Consider the following 16,589-nt stretch of genomic DNA (forward strand, 5'->3'; position numbering starts at 1 on the left):
GGCAACCAACCTCAATTAAAACATTGACACTCAAGCCTTAACCTCTACCTACATGCTAGAAATCTCTTATAAAAGGGCTTAGTAGCTCCTGGAGAGATACAACAATCCTCACACACTTTCCCTAAGGAAATCTTTTTTGGATCACTTTTAGCAAACTATTCAAATTAAGCAATATAAAATAAATTATTTCAGGCCTGCTACTGGGGCTATGTGGGTGATAGCTGAGAAAATTGGAAACATTGGTGGTGGGAAGGTGTAATTATGGTGGGAAGGTGTAATTATGGTGGGGTTGGTGTTAGAATATGAATGCAATAAATCCTCTTGGACACATTTATACAAATAAAAAATAAAAGTTCAAAAATTATAAAACCCTTTATAAGTATTTTTCTAGAGAGGTGAGACTTGCAGTATACAAAATGTTTTTGTTATGGAAGAAATTTTCAGTTTTCATTCAATATTTCATTTTTCATTAAAATAATCTGAAATTATGTTGTTTCTTACAAATGTTTCAATGAATAAAATGTCTGGTTTTATTTTACACATTGAAAACCATCTGTCATTATTGGTATTTAATTCTCCTTATCTCTACTGTAAGATACAGCTTATCTTACCTTTCTGGAACCTAAGGAAATCACCAGAAGACGTTCAGGAACTTCTTCCCTCAACATATGGATAAGCTGCCAGTGTGTGCACTTGACATGAGATGAAAGTCCCTGGACCTGTAACTCAGTCCCTTTCAGCAAAATACGGTCTGGGGAGAACAGAACAGTAAGTCTGTTTCAATTCTTTGGCCTCGTGAGGGTAGGTCTGAGGTCCCTTTGGCGAGGGAGGGTTCCTGGGCGCCCTGCGTATTTACAGCTTCTTGTAAGTTCCCTAGAGACCAAATTAGCAATCATACTTAGTTTTCTTGCAAGTTATTTTCCTGTTGAGTTGATATAATGATCACACCAATCTATTAAGATTATTGCTGCATGTTTATTGGCATGTTTATTGGATCAAATGATAGAAAACCATCATCACTTGTGCTCTAAATTCAGAACATTCAAAATGCTTCATTGAACTGAATCTATTTGACTGAAGTCATTTAATTTATAATTTGATCCAAATGCAATGTTTAATAGAGTCCTCTTTATTTAAAAGGGTTCTAGATATACAAATAAGTCATTTTTCTGCGACTCAAAGTATGATTACTTAAGTTTCCAAGTAGCAAAATATATAATGGCTTAATCAAACATAAAATATTATGTAAAATAAATTAAACTATGGAGCCAGAGTGATAGTATAGCAGGTTGGGTGGCATACTGCTTGGCCTTGCACACTGCTGCTTATGGCTTAATTCTGAGGAACCTGTATGGTCACCCTCGCACACTGGTAGTGACAACTGCTACCAGAGCGAGGAGTTAGCCCTGACACCAGTGGTGTGGCCAAAATTTGCAAAAAATTTAGTTTATAAGAAGTCCCTATATGTATTACCAGTTATACATTGAACTTCTCACTTAATAGTGAATGAAAGGAATTAAGTGCATTATTTCTTTGAAACACCTTTCTCAGAGCTAACTTTATGGCTTTGTTTATCAGGCTATAGATCATTGGGTTGAATGTTGGGGGAACAACTGTATACATAACAGTGATCATCATGTCCAGAGCAGTTGGATATTCAGAGTGAGGCTTGAGAAACTCAAAGACACCTGTAGAAAGGAACAATATGATGACAGCGAGGTGGGAAAGGCAGGTGGAAAAGGCCTTGGCTCTGCCCTCCGCAGATGGCATCCTCAGCACAGAGGAGAATATGTGCAGGTAGGAGAACCCAATAAACAGTAAACAAAGGAGTGACATGAAAGCCACGAAGGCAGTGACACCGAACTCACCCAGATACTCATTGGAGCAGGAGAGTCTCAGGAGCTGGGGGATGTCACAGAAGAACTGGTGAATGATGCGGGGGCCACAGAAGTGGATGGAGAAAGTGGCTGCTCTATGCATGACTCCAGAGATGGTCCCACTGACCCAGACGCCGGTGACCCCAAGGATACAGGTTCTGAGATCCATGATGACGTCTGGATGAGGCAGGCAGATGGCCATGTAGCGATCATAGGACATCACCGTAAGCATGGCCATCTCGGGAGAACTACAGGTGTGAAGGTCTCGTTCTAAATTTCTAGAGTGAATAAACCAGCAAACAACCAAAGTGTCAACAAAGGAGAATGAGCAATGAATGTTTTTCTACAGAAAAATGATCTATTTTGTCTTTTTTTATTTTGTGGTTGGTCAGCAGTGCTTCGGGACGACTCATAAGTCTGTGCTCGGAGGTTGATCTCTGCAGTGTGTGGGGATCCCCAGTTTCCTGCTGCAAAGCCTGTGCTCAGCCTGCCGAGCTGTCTCTCTCCCCCTGAAAAATACTATTTCAAAGCAGTGTGTGTTTGTAGTGCCTATATACAAACCCCAGTATCCTCACAGTCACTGTAGCTAACCAAGCATCATGTTAATTGTCCTCCAACCCTAATTTCCCAGTGTGAAAGCTTGAAAAAAACAGCCTCCCCAAAGGGTCTTGATAAAGATAAAAATATTACTGAAATAAGCTTAAAAATAATTATTTTATCAATTATCTTATTGCTTTTAAAATTTGTTAATCATTTTGGCTAATGTACTAATTTAAAATGAATCTAAAACTAAACTGTTTTGTGTTCTGTGATTAAAACACTATTTGCATACAAGCTTACTTTGCTTAACATAAATTGCTTTAAAACGTGTTAAATAATTTGCTCTTTCATAGAGGTCATGCACATTTTGAGCTGTAATACTTGTATGCATAAGTGACTACTTATTAAATTAGTAGCACTTATTATTTTACTCTATAAAGCCTTATGCTATTAGAAATTTTGGACACAAAACCATGTTTAAATCAATCTTATAATTTACTTAACTGTTTTTTAAATGTATTTTAGCAAAGTTATTATATTTTAACGATACACTAGGGAAGGTGTCTTTTTTGTGAAATTTTCTACTGAGAACACTTTCCAGATTAATTTGTATGTTACTTTATGTTGAAGTTCTTGCCCAGATCTGCCTGTGGTTCATACTTAGGGACTGAAGACATGGTGTAGCATGCGTCTGTGGTGTCAAAACCAAATAGAACTAGCCGGGCAGTCCTAGAGGTGTCCAGGGATACAGCTGGCAAATATCAGGAGACCCCAGGGGGCTGGGAGAGAAACTGTGTCAGGGAAAAGAGAGCGCTAAGGGGTCAGAGCCTGCCTGGCAGGTAGAGGTGAGGATCAACAGGTGACATCACTTCCTGGTTCTCAGATCACACTTAAGCACAGAGCCTGGTGTGGCCCACCAGAACCACAGACATGGCCCCCAAAACAATTAAGCAAAAAATCAAAAAACGCACAAGCAACAAAAACAAAAGCATAAAACAGTTTGGGAACAAGCATATGATCTAACCTCTATACTATGTAACTGACCATTACAAACTTTTTGTCATTATATTGAAATGAAATGTTAGAATTTATTATTATCATACTCATGTTCATTGCTTTCAACTGATACAAAGTAAATTAGTCAGTCTGCCTATCACTATAAAAAACTCCTCTATATTAATAATCAAGTTCCCCACATACTTAAGGTTTTGAATGATGTTATGAAAACATCTACTTATGAGTCTTTCTTGTTTTACAACCAACAGCAGAACTATGACGAATTTCACCATGAGTGGGTTTATTCTCATGGGTTTTCTGCCACGCCTGAGCTAGAAATCTACTATGCTTGTCTGTTCCTCCTTCTCTACTTGTTGGCTTTAGCGGGCAACATGCTCATCATCACCACCACGTCCCTGGATGACAGTCTCCAGTCCCCCATGTATTTCTTCCTGAAGCATCTCTCCCTTCTAAATCTCTGCTATATTTCCGTGACTGTGCCAAGATTCATTTACAACTCTTTCACGCACAGTGGGAATATTTCCCTCTGGGAATGCATCATGCAGTGCTTTGTTTTCGCCCTCTGTGCTGTTGCAGAGATGTCCATGCTCACACTGATGTCCTATGACCGCTAGGTGGCCATCTGCTTGCCCCTGCGCTACGAAATCATCATGGATGTCAGAACCTGTGTCCATGGGGTTGCCGGCATCTGGGTCAGTGGGACCATCTCCGGAGTCATGCATGTGGCGGCTACTTTCTCCATCCACTTCTGTGGTCCCCGTGTCATTCACCAGTTCTTCTGTGACATCCCTCAGATCCTGAGACTCTCCTGCTCCAATGAGTATCTAGGTGAGGTCGGTGTCACTGCCTTCGTGGCTTTCCTGTCATTTCTTTGTTTCCTGTTTATTGGGTTCTCCTACGTGCACATATTCTCTTCTGTGCTGAGGATGCCATCTGCGGAGGGCAGAGCCAAGGCATTTTCCACCTGCCTACCCCACCTTGTTGTTGTCATCTTGTTTCTTTCTACAGGTGCCTTTGAGTATTTTAAGCCTCACTCTGAATCTCCAACTGCTTTGGACCTGTTCCTCACTATTATGTATACAGTAGTTCCCCCAACATTCAATCCAATCATCTACAGTCTGAGAAACAAAGCCATAAAGTTAGCTCTGAGAAAGGTGTTTCAAAGAAAAGAAGCACTTACCTCCATTCGTTCATTATTGGGAGACAAGTTCAATATATAATTGCTAATATTTATATAGTGATTGATAATTTTTTGTGTGCTTTTGTCCACACCTGCTGGTACTCTGGGCTTACTCCTGGCTTTGTGCTCAGGGATCACTCCTGGTGGGCTAGGGAGACCATATGGGTCTGGGATCCGAACCATTTTCAGCAGTATGCAAGGCCAAGCAGTATTCAAGGCAAGTGCCTTACCTGCCATACTCTCACTCTGGCCCCATAGATTAAAATTTATTTTTAAGTGATGTTTTATGGTTGATGAAACCATTTTATTTACGGTCTATCTGTAATACTAAACAATCATAATTTGAGCTACAGAAAAATGACTTGTGAATAATTTATTATCCTACAAAGTCAGAAGTGAAAATAATGGAAATTTCACTATGTTTAAGACATCAACTTAATTTTGTTTCCCTAGTAATTTCTGTGATGATGGTGGAAAATAGTTAGATATACTATACACAGCTCGTTTTCCTAGACACACTGAAGTTTTAACAATATCCGATATTCAAAAGTTGATGAAATCACTCTGATTCTAACATCACTTGCTGATCAGAGCTCCATTACATTCTACCTATCCATGTGGGATCCACCACACATGCTAAAGTTTCCCTAAGACATCCCAAACACCATTTGCTTTGCCTCTTCAGATTAATGGATAATGGTGCATTCATTCAAAAGGAATGAATATTTAAATAAGAAAATAGTCTAAGATAACTACAGCATTGCAATTTTATTTTATATATTTATTTTTAGCCATATTTATTTATTTGCAAAACTGTTGACAATATAGTCTCAGACCTACTATGTTTTAAACTCTAAAGTATAAAAGGTTCAATCAAAAGTGGGGAAAAAGAAAAACAGACACTTCCCTAAAGAAGACAAACAGTAGACTCACAGACATGAGAAAGTGTTCTTTGTCTTTTGATATCAGGGAAATGCAAAAAATAAATAAATGAAAATGACAGTGTGATAACATGTCAAAGCAGTAAGATTGGCATATATAAAATATATATTTAAAAAAATTGGAATGGCCCATGCTGTGAGCAAGGGACCCATGTTCACTGTTGGTTGGAATGTTTCCTGTTTCAGTGTCTATGAAAAGCATTATGAATATTTCTCAAAAGAGTAAAAATAGACCTTCAATATGAGCCAGCAATTCAACCTCCGGGCATCTACCCATCCCAAATGACAGCAACAAAAAAATCACATAAAAACTAAGAACAACTATGCTCATTGCAAAGCTTAATATGATAGCCAGGACATGGCATGTCCAATAAATGGATACAGATGAATGGATGCAAAAGTTATTGTATAGATAATGCAATACTGTGCAGTCATAAGAACAGGTGAAATCACACAGTTGGCTGCTGTGTCGATGGAATTGGAAGGTATGTTAAGTCAAATTAGGCAGAAAGTAAACGGCAAATATCACTTATCTGTGGTATACAGGAAGATAAACTAAGAATGTCAGATAACATTGGATGGGATCAAACCATGACAAACCCTTGGCCTGCATTGCAAAAATCAGATTATGAGAGAGTAAGGAAGAAGAAGTGGAGAAGGAAGATGTCAGGCCACGTAGGGAAAATGATGGAGAATCTTGGATACTTTGTTTGGATACATTGGTATTCAAAGTTCCAGTAACTTTATCCATCAATGCTCTCAGGTTTAGCAGTACTATAATCATGCTAAAAAGTCTATAATATCAAATATTAAAATAAAGACTCTGATATTTCTTTGCTTAATTTGCTTAAACTATGGGCATTTACCCCATTTTTAAATAAAGGCAGTAACAAACAGGGGCATTATCCTAAGATCAAATTATAAATAAAATTGTGAGCAGTCAATAAAATTAATTAATAAAATTAATTGGTCTCCTAGCATATTCTGTAATCAAAACACAACTCACGCCAGCCTAGGAGGTGACACATCTCTTTTTCTCCGTTTTTTTTCCCTTTCCTGGGGGAAGTGGCGTGTCGTCCGCCATATCATGAGGATTATAAGCAGAGATGAACTTGGTGGCATGGGAAGGAGAAAACAGACAGTTATGTACTTGAAACAACGGGACCCTGGGGCAGTCTTGGGCCGGGAACAATACCGGCTCGTGCTCCGCAAAGACATGACCCGGGTTGTCACAACTTCGGTGCGGCCGCTTTGCTGCTGATGGACCATTATCCGGAGTCCAGCTAGACTACGTTTGGTCCCAGAAACTGCTTGCAGCCCAGTCTGTGGACTGTGAACTAAGCCATTGCCCCATACTGCCCCAGGAGGGGAAATTACACAATTTCAAACTTAAATCTCCCTGGACTTAATTACTAAAATGCTAAAATACAGAAATCCTAAGCCGCACGGCCGCGGTAGCGGCCTTCATATCTCTTCACTCTCAGCAATGGAAACCTAATTATCAAATGCTTCCTTGGCAGTAGGGCTGTTATTTTTTTGGGGTGGGGAACTCCAACAACAGTAATGAGTCTTGTGTTGAAGTATGGAATGTAATCAAGGAAAAGAGAAAATGAAGTGAAATCTATCAGTTAAACAGGCAGTGGTGGGGGGGTGAGGGGTGGGAGTTATACTGGGGTTTTTGGTGGTGGAATATGGGCACTGGTGAAGGAACGGGTGTTAAAGCATTGTGTAACTGAGAGATAAGCCTGAGAACTTTGTAACTTTCCACATGGTGATTCAATAAAATAAATTATAAAAACCACACAACTCATACTGTATTTAGATATGAGTCAATGAACACAAACAAAGCTATAGTTACTGCAACTAGGTGAGGCAATTAAATCATTTCAAAAGAAAAAATGCATTGCAAGAAAGCCCAATAGAACTGCAAGTTTGGACCCCAGGGTATTGCACAGAATTGCCAATACCCAGAGCACCCAGGAACTCTGATGCTGCCAATGGGATTTCACCTTTAGCCCCAAATGGCCAAACAATTTAATGGGTTTGTGTTATACTCTCGAGTTTATATTTTAGTGAAAGGAACTGAGTAGCAGAGATATGACTTTAACTTCAGTGTGAGCCTCTGAGACTGGCAGCTTGTTCCTATGAAGCACTGTCGTACTGTTGCCCCATTGTTCATCGATTGGTCGAGCAGGCACCAGTAACGTCTCCATTGTGAGACTTGTTACTGTTTTTGGCATATCAAATAAGCCACGGATAGCTTGACAGGCTCTGCCAGGCAGGCAGGATATTCTCGGTAGCTTGCCGGGCTCCCAGAGAGGGATGGAGAAATAGAACCTGGGACAGCCGCATGCAAGGCAAACGCCCTACCCACTGTGCTATCACTCCAGCCTCTATGATGAGGTAAGAAATTTCTGAGTGTGCTCTGGTGAGTTTCTTTCTACAAAGATAGGATATAATGCAAAATGGAATACAAATAAAGACAGATTTTGAAGCATAAATAAAATAATACCTTTACTTGAAATTTAAAACTAAAATACAAAAATTTACATTATTTTCATCGAAGAGAGGATCAGAAACTCCTTCCATCCACAAAATTTTGTGGAATAAAATGATCCCTTCCCTATCAGTACCTTTAATACGGTACCTTTCACTTAAATATACACTCAGTTGCACACCCACACAATGGTCAAACACCCTCAACCCTAGAATGAACAAATGTACCAAGAGATCAGCTTTGATTTGCGCTGAGAAACGCCTCTGTGGGAAAAATTTGTCTACACTAATCTCAAACTTAAACACCCTTCCAACAGAGCAGGAGACATAACCATACACTCACAGTAAGAAATAATTACTTGTTATGGTTATTCTTATACTCTATTCAATACTATTCCTATCTCGGTATTGAGATCCTATCTATTTTGATATCCTAAGGTGTATATATAATATCTTAGTTCTAAGAATGATCATGATTCCATGTCAGAAAAAAAGATTCAAAATTTATTTATAGAACATCCTGAAATATTTTTATGCAAGTAATTGTTCATCAATTTAAGGATTTCTCAATGGATTTTACTAGCAAACTAATTATAAATAGACAAAATATTCTTGACTAAAAATTAGCCTGTTTCTTACTAGGTAGTTACAAAATTGATTTAACTAAAGACTGTTTTCCAGAGAGCACATATAAATTTTACTGTACTATTTTATACTTAGGTGACATGCTCAATAATAATATTTAACATATAAATTTAAAATGATCCTTCATAAATTACTCTCTTTTATTGATTGAAAATGATATTCTATAACAGGTATTTTCAACTAAAAGATGGAAAAAATTATTTTCAAGTTTCTTTCAGTAATATTCTTATCTTTTAACAGGACCTTTTGGAGAGGCTGTTTTTTAAGCATTCAGAATGGGAAATTAGGGTTGGGGACAATTAACATGATGCTTTGTTAGCCGCAGTGACTGTGAGCATATTGGGGTTTGTGTATAGGCACAACGAACACACACTGTTTTGAAATAGTATTTTTCTGGGGGGAGAGAGACAGCTCGGCAGGCTGAGCACAGGCTTTGCAGCAGGAAACTGGGGATCCCACCAGCACTGCAGAGATCAACCTCCGAGCACAGAGTTATGAGTCACCCCCAAGCACTACTGACCGACCACAAAATAAAAAAGACAAAATAGAACGTTTTTCTGTAGAAAAGCATTCATTGCTCATTCTCCTTGTTAACACTTTGGTGTTTGCTGATTTATTAACTCTAGAAATTCAGAACGAGTGTTTCACACCGTTTAACCTCACCTCCTACCTTCCCTCACTTTCTCTCAGATTATCAGAGAATTTTCCAGATTCTAAAGTTAGTTTTGCTCTTTGCTAGTTTATTTCTACCCAGGAATAAAACCAGCTACTAGTTTTCTTTCACTCCAAGGAAAAATACTGAGTGAGGAACAAAAGCATCAGAAACATTTGCCCTTAAGCAAGACAAAACTATAACCCTCCCACATAGGCACTGTGTGATTGTAGGGGTGTGTGACAGGGAGGCTGAGGAGAGTCTAGACGCCTATTCCCGAGCAGAGTATTGAGAGGAATGACACCATAGATGGAGAGGGCAGCTCCCTGCAGTTCTCGAGGGGCCTGTGGCCATTGCAGTGACTCACACGCAGGGGCAGCTGCTCCATTCAGGGGCCTGAGGGGGAGGTGCTGCTGCACCCCCCAGTGCCAGGGAGCACTATGCCAGCCAGGAGTGCTCAGACACCAAAGGATAGAATTGTCTGTGGGGCAGCCTGTGGTCCCAGGGACCTAACTGGTTTCGGGTGCATGCAGGCCAGCTCCCTGGGCTTCCTTTGTAGTTTTATTTTCATGCATATTTTTGTTTTCCTATCCACAGATGGATGTCTGCAGATTTGGTAGACTGAAGGCAGGGAGAACCCAAATATTTTTGATAGGACCCCTGGGCTACTCCCACGATATTCTGCAAACCAAACTTGCAGTTCAGAGCTCAGGACGAAGAAGAGGTGCCCCTAAGTTCCTGGCAAGCTGAAGTTGAGTGAACCCAGGGTAAAGTGCTCCAGAGTCTCCATCGCTCACCTGGCAGTGCTCAGAATCTGCCTGTTTCAAGGGATCAGTTCAAGGATAGGTTCAGGGCATGCTTTGCATGCAGGAATCCCACACTCTGCTCCCGCCAGATGGTTCTCAGACAGTTCTGAGAACAGAGCTGGAATGACCCCTAGCCTCATTGGGAATGGCCTAAAAGGGAAAAAAACTAACATTCCAAAATGAACAAGTTTAATAAAATTGACAAAAGATCAGGTTGATGCAAAACATGTGACCTAAAACAATTTTATTCTATGTCCACTCCTACATTTTGCATCCTCTGACTTATGTCTGGAGATTCGATAATGATTTCATATGTAAAATTGAAACAGCTATGTCAAATGCATAATTTTCATACCCCACATTCATTCCTTTCAAGCAGAGAAAATAACTAAACTGTTTGAGATGGTTATCACTATATAAAACCTCTTCACATATTGAGAGGAGAAGATTTGATTCTGATTTCTTACCCAAACTTCATGCTTTAGACTGATGTTGCCGAAAATAATTCTATTCAACTGATTTTATTTTTTTTCTAACAGTCAACCACAGTAAGAAATCAAGGAATATGGATAATTTCACTGGCAGTGGGTTTCTCCTCTTGGGATTTTCAGCCAAACCTGAGCAAAACCTCTGTTACGCTTCCCTGTTCTTGATCTTATACGTGTTGGCGTTAGCTGGCAACATGCTCATCATCACCACCACGTCCCTGGATGACAGTCTCCAGTCCCCCATGTATTTCTTCCTGAAGCATCTCTCCTTGCTGGATCTCTGCTACATTTCCGTGACTGTGCCGAGATTCATTTACAACTCTTTCATGGATAGTGGGAATATTTCCCTCTGGGAATGCATCATGCAGTGCTTTGGTATGATCACCTGTAGTTCTGCTGAGATGGCCATGCTCACAGTGATGTCTTATGATCGCAACGTGGCCATCTGCCAGCCCCTGCACTATGATGTCATCATGGATGTCAGAACCTGTGTCCATGGGGTCGCCGGTGTCTGGGTGAGTGGGACCATCTCTGGAGTCATGCATACGGCAGCTACTTTCTCCATCCACTTCTGTGGTCCCCATGTCATTCACCAGTTCTTCTGTGACATCCCCCAGATCCTCAGACTCTCCTGCTCCAATGAGTATCTGGGTGATATTGGGGTCACTGCAATTGTGACTTTGCTAATATTTCTCTGTTTCCTATTTATTGTGTTCTCTTATGTGCACATATTCTCTTCTGTGCTGAGGATGCCATCTGCGGAGGGCAGAGCCAAGGCCTTTTCCACCTGCCTCCCCCACCTTGTTGTTGTCATCTTGTTTCTTTCTACAGGTGCCTTTGAGTATTTTAAGCCTCACTCTGAATCTCCAACTGCTTTGGACCTGTTCCTCACTATTATGTATACAGTAGTTCCCCCAACATTCAATCCAATCATCTACAGTCTGAGAAACAAAGCCATAAAGTTAGCTCTGAGAAAGGTGTTTCAAAGAAAAGAAGCACTTACTTCCATTCGTTCATTATTGGGAAACAAGTTCAATATATAAATGCTAATATTTATATAGTGATTGATAATTTTTTGTGTGCTTTTGTCCACACCTGCTGGTACTCTGGGCTTACTCCTGGCTTTGTGCTCAGGGATCACTCCTGGTGGGCTAGGGAGACCATATGGGTTTCTGGGATCCGAATCATTTTCAGCAGTATGCAAGGCCAAGCAGTATTCAAGGCAAGTGTCCTACCTGCCATACTATCACTCTGGCCCCATAGATTAAAATTTATTTTTAAGTGGTGTTTTATGGTTGATGAAACCATTTTATGTATGTTCTATCTGGAATACCAAACAATCATAATTTGAGCTACAGAAAAATGACTTGTGAATAATTTATTATCCTACAAAGTCAGAAGTGAAAATAATGGAAATTTCACTATGTTTAAGACATCAACTTAATTTTGTTTCCCTAGTAATTTCTGTGATGATGGTGGAAAATAGTTAGATATACTATACACAGCTCGTTTTCCTAGACACACTGAAGTTTTAACAATATCCGATATTCAAAAGTTGATGAGATCACTCTGATTCTAACATCACTTGCTGATCAGAGCTCCATTACATTCCACCTATCCATGTGGGATCGACCACACATGCTAAAGTTTCCCTATAGACATCCCAAACACCATTTGCTTTGCCTCTTCAGATTAATGGATAATGGTGCATTCATTCAAAAGGAATGAATATTTAAATAAGAAAATAGTCTAAGATAACTACAGCATTGCAATTTTATTTTATATATTTATTTTTAGCCATATTTATTTATTTGCAAAACTGTTGACAATATAGTCTCAGACCTACTATGTTCCAGCTTCAATCCTTCCAGCTGTAAAAGCCTAATAGTGAAAATTTTGTCATTTAGAAAATAGTCCCTGAAGAATTATAGTCTATAAAGGATGATTTGATATTTAGGGAATATGAAGTTTTATTTTACATTTGCTATATTGTACAATGTCAACATTTTATCTTCTGAATTATATTCTTCATGATGTAAGCTTAATGAAATATAGACATTTGATCCACATATTTAATTTTCTTAAGTTGGTTCCATTTTCCTGATATGTTTTAATTTTCTTTATGTGTATTATCTTATCATATGTAAATAGTGATATTTTACTGTCTTTTTCCAATTTGGATCTCAATGATTTCTTTTTCTTGCCTGATTGCTGTGGCAAGGATTTCTAAGACTGTGATGATTGCAGGATGATAGAGAAAATATTTTTGCTTTGTTGTTGATCTTGAATAGAAATCTTTGAATCTTTTGCTATTAACTAGATAAAAGAACATGGCAGTAGATGAAAATATATAGAATGTTGATCACATAAACATAGCTAGAGCTCTCCAGAATATGTATCTCAGAAGAATCATCAATTATTTGATAATGGTGTGAAAATAAGTGATGTCGTAAATAAACAAACTCCATCAAATTAAAAATGGTTTCTATGTCAAAAAAAGCCTTGCAAACAAAAATGTAAAGACACCTTATTGAACATGAGAATGTATTTCACACAATAGTTCAGAGAAAGGCTAATATCCATTATATATAAGGCTATCAAAATTCTCAACTCTAAAGTACAAAAAGTTCAATCAAAAGTGGGGAAAAAGAAAAACAGACACTTCCCTAAAGAAGACAAACAGATGACTCACAGACATGAGAAAGTGATCTTTGTCTTCTGATATCAGGGAAATGGAAAATAAATAGGTAAATAAAAATGAGTGTGATAACATGTCAAAGCAGTAAGATTGACATAAATAAAATATATATTAAAATAGATTAGAATGACCAGTGCTGTGAGAAAGGGACCCATGCTCACTGTTGGTTGGAATGTTTTCTGTTTCAGTGTCTATGAAAAGCATTATGAATATTTCTCAAAAGAGTAAGAATAGACCTTCAATATGAGCCAGCAATTCAACCTCCGGGCATCTACCCCTCCCAAACGACAGCAACAAAAAAAATACATAAAAACTAAGAACAACTATGCTCATTGCAAAGCTTAATATGATAGCCAGGACATGGCATATCCAATGAATGGATGCAAAAGTTATTGTATGGATAATGCAATACTGTGCAGTCATAAAAACAGGTGAAATCACACAGTCGGCTGCTATTTCAATGGAATTTGAAGGTATGTTAAGTTAAATTAGGCAGAAAGTAAATGGCAAATATCAATTATCTGCAGTATACAGAAAGATAAACTAAGAATGTTGAATAACATTGGATGGGATTAAACCATGACAAACACTTGGCCTGCATTGTAAAAATCAGATTATGAGAGAGTAAGGAAGAAGAAGTAGAGAAGTAAGATGTGAGGTCGCGGAGGGAAAATGATGGAGAATCTTGGATACTTTGTTTGGATAAATTGGTAACCAAAGTCCCAGTAACTTTATACATCAATGCTCTCATTTTAGCAGTACTATAATCATGCTTACAAATCTATAATATTAAATATTAAAATAAATACTATGATATTTCTTTGCTTAATTTGCTTAAACTTTGGGTATTTACCCCATTTTTAAATAAAGATAGTAACAAACAGGGGTATTATCCTAAGGTCAAATTATAAATTAAATTGTGACCAGTCAATAAAATTATTTAACAAAATTAATTGGTCTCCTAGCATATTCTATAATCAAAACACTACTCACACTGGCTGAGGAGGTGAGACATCTCTCTTTCTCGTTTTTTATTTTTCCTTTCCGGGGGGAAGCAGCATGGTGTCTGCCTTATTATGAGGATTATAAGCAGGGATGAAGTTGGAGGCATGGGAAGGAGAAAAAAGACAGTTATGTACTTGGAACAGCAGGACTTTGGGGCAGTCTCAGGCAAGAACCGATACCGGCTCGCGCTCCGCTAAGACTTGACCCGGGTGGTCACAACTTCGGTGCGGCCGCTTTGCTGCTGATGGACCACGATCAGGAAGCCAGCTAGACTACTTTTGCTCCCAGAAACTGCTTGCAGCCATGTCTCTCGACTGTGAACTAAGCCATTGCCCCATACTGCCCAAGGAGGGGAAATTATGCAAATCTAACATAAATCTCCCTGGACTTAATTGCTAAAATACTAAAATACAGAAATCCTTAACCACGCGACCGCAGTAGCGGCCTTCATATATCTTCAGTCTCAGCAAAAGAAAACTAAATATCAAATGCTTCCTTGGCAGTAGGGGAACTCCAACAACAGTAATGAGTCTTGTGTTGAAATATGGAATGTAATCAAGGTAAAGAGAAAGTGAAGTGAAATCTATCAGTTACACAGGCAGTGGTGGGGGAGTGGGGGTGGGAGTTATACTGGGGATTTTGGTGGTGGAAAAGGGGCACTGGTGAAGGAACGGGTGTTTGAGCATTGTATAACTGAGACATAAGCAGAGAACTTTGTAACTTTCCACATGGTGATTCAATAAAATAAATTCTTAAAAAAAACACAACTCATACGGTACTTAGATATGAGTCAATGAACACAAACAAAGCTATACTTACTGCAACTAGGTGAGGCAATTAAATCATTTCAAAAGAAAAACTGCATTGCAAGAAAGCCCGATAGAACTGCAAGTTTGGACCCCAGGGTATTGCACAGAATTGCCAATACCCAGAGCACCCAGGATCTCTGTTGCTGCCAATGGGATTTCACCTTTAGCCCCAAATGGCCAAATAATTTAATGGGTTTGTGTTATACTCTCGAGTTTATATTTTAGTGAAAGGAACTGAGTAGCAGAGATATGACTTTAACTTCAGTGTGAGCCTCTGAGACTGGCAGCTTGTTCCTATGATGCACTGTCGTACTGTTGCCCCATTGTTCATTGATTGGTCGAGCAGGCACCAGTAACGTCTCCATTGTGAGATTTGTTACTCTATTTGGCATATCAAATACGCCATGGGTAGCTTGCCGGGCTCTCCGAGAGGGATGGAGAAATAGAACCTCGGACAGCCGCATGCAAGGCAAACGCCCTGCCCACTGTGCTATCACTCCAACCTCTATGATGAGGTAAGAAATTTCTGAGTGTGCTCTGGTGAGTTTCTTTCTACAAAGATAGGATATAATGCAAAATGGAATACAAAGAAAGACAGATTTTGAGGCATAAATAGAATAATACCTTTCCTTGACATTTTAAACTAAAATTCAAATATTTACATTATTTTCATCGAAGAGAGGATCAGAAACTCCTTCCATCCACAAAATTTTGTGGAATAAAATGATCCCTTCCCTATCAGTACCTTTAATACGGTACCTTTCACTTAAAAATACACTCAGTTGCACACCCACACAATGGTCAAACACCCTCAACCCTAGAATGAACAAATGTACCAAGAGATCAGCTTTGATTTGCGCTGAGAAACGCCTCTGTGGGAAAAATTTGTCTACACTAATCTCAAACTTAAACACCCTTCCAACAGAGCAGGAGACATAACCATACACTCACAGTAAGAAATAATTACTTGTTATTGGTTATTCTTATACTCTATGCCAATACTATTTCTACCTCGGTATGGAGATCCTATCTATTTTGATATCCTAAGATTTATATATAATATCTTAGTTCTAAGAATGATCACGATTCCATTTCAGAATAAAAAGAATCAAAATTTATTCATATAACATCCTGAAATATTTTTATGTAAGTGATTGCTCATCAATTTAAGGATTTCTCAATGGATTTTACTAGCAAACTAATTATAAATAGACAAAATATTCTTGACTACTGATTAGCCTGTTTCTTACTAGGTAGTTACAAAATTGATTTAACTAAAGACTGTTTTCCAGAGAGCACATATAAATATTACTGTACTATTTTATACTTAGGTGACATGCTCAATAATAATATTTAATATATAAATTTAAATGATACTTTATAAATTACTCTTTTATTGAGTGAAAATTATATTCTATAACGCAGAATTTTCAAC

At 38.6% G+C, this 16,589-nt stretch overlaps 1 pseudogene; it reads right to left on the bottom strand.

The window, feature by feature from the left end:
• Window positions 1–1,476: 1,476 nt before the first annotated feature.
• LOC129402280 (olfactory receptor 2G3-like) overlaps window positions 1,477–16,589 on the bottom strand; it is a 45,636-nt pseudogene continuing 30,523 nt past the window's right edge.

This window comes from Sorex araneus, chromosome 2, assembly GCF_027595985.1.
Source record: "Sorex araneus isolate mSorAra2 chromosome 2, mSorAra2.pri, whole genome shotgun sequence".
Taxonomy (NCBI): Eukaryota; Metazoa; Chordata; class Mammalia; order Eulipotyphla; family Soricidae; genus Sorex; species Sorex araneus.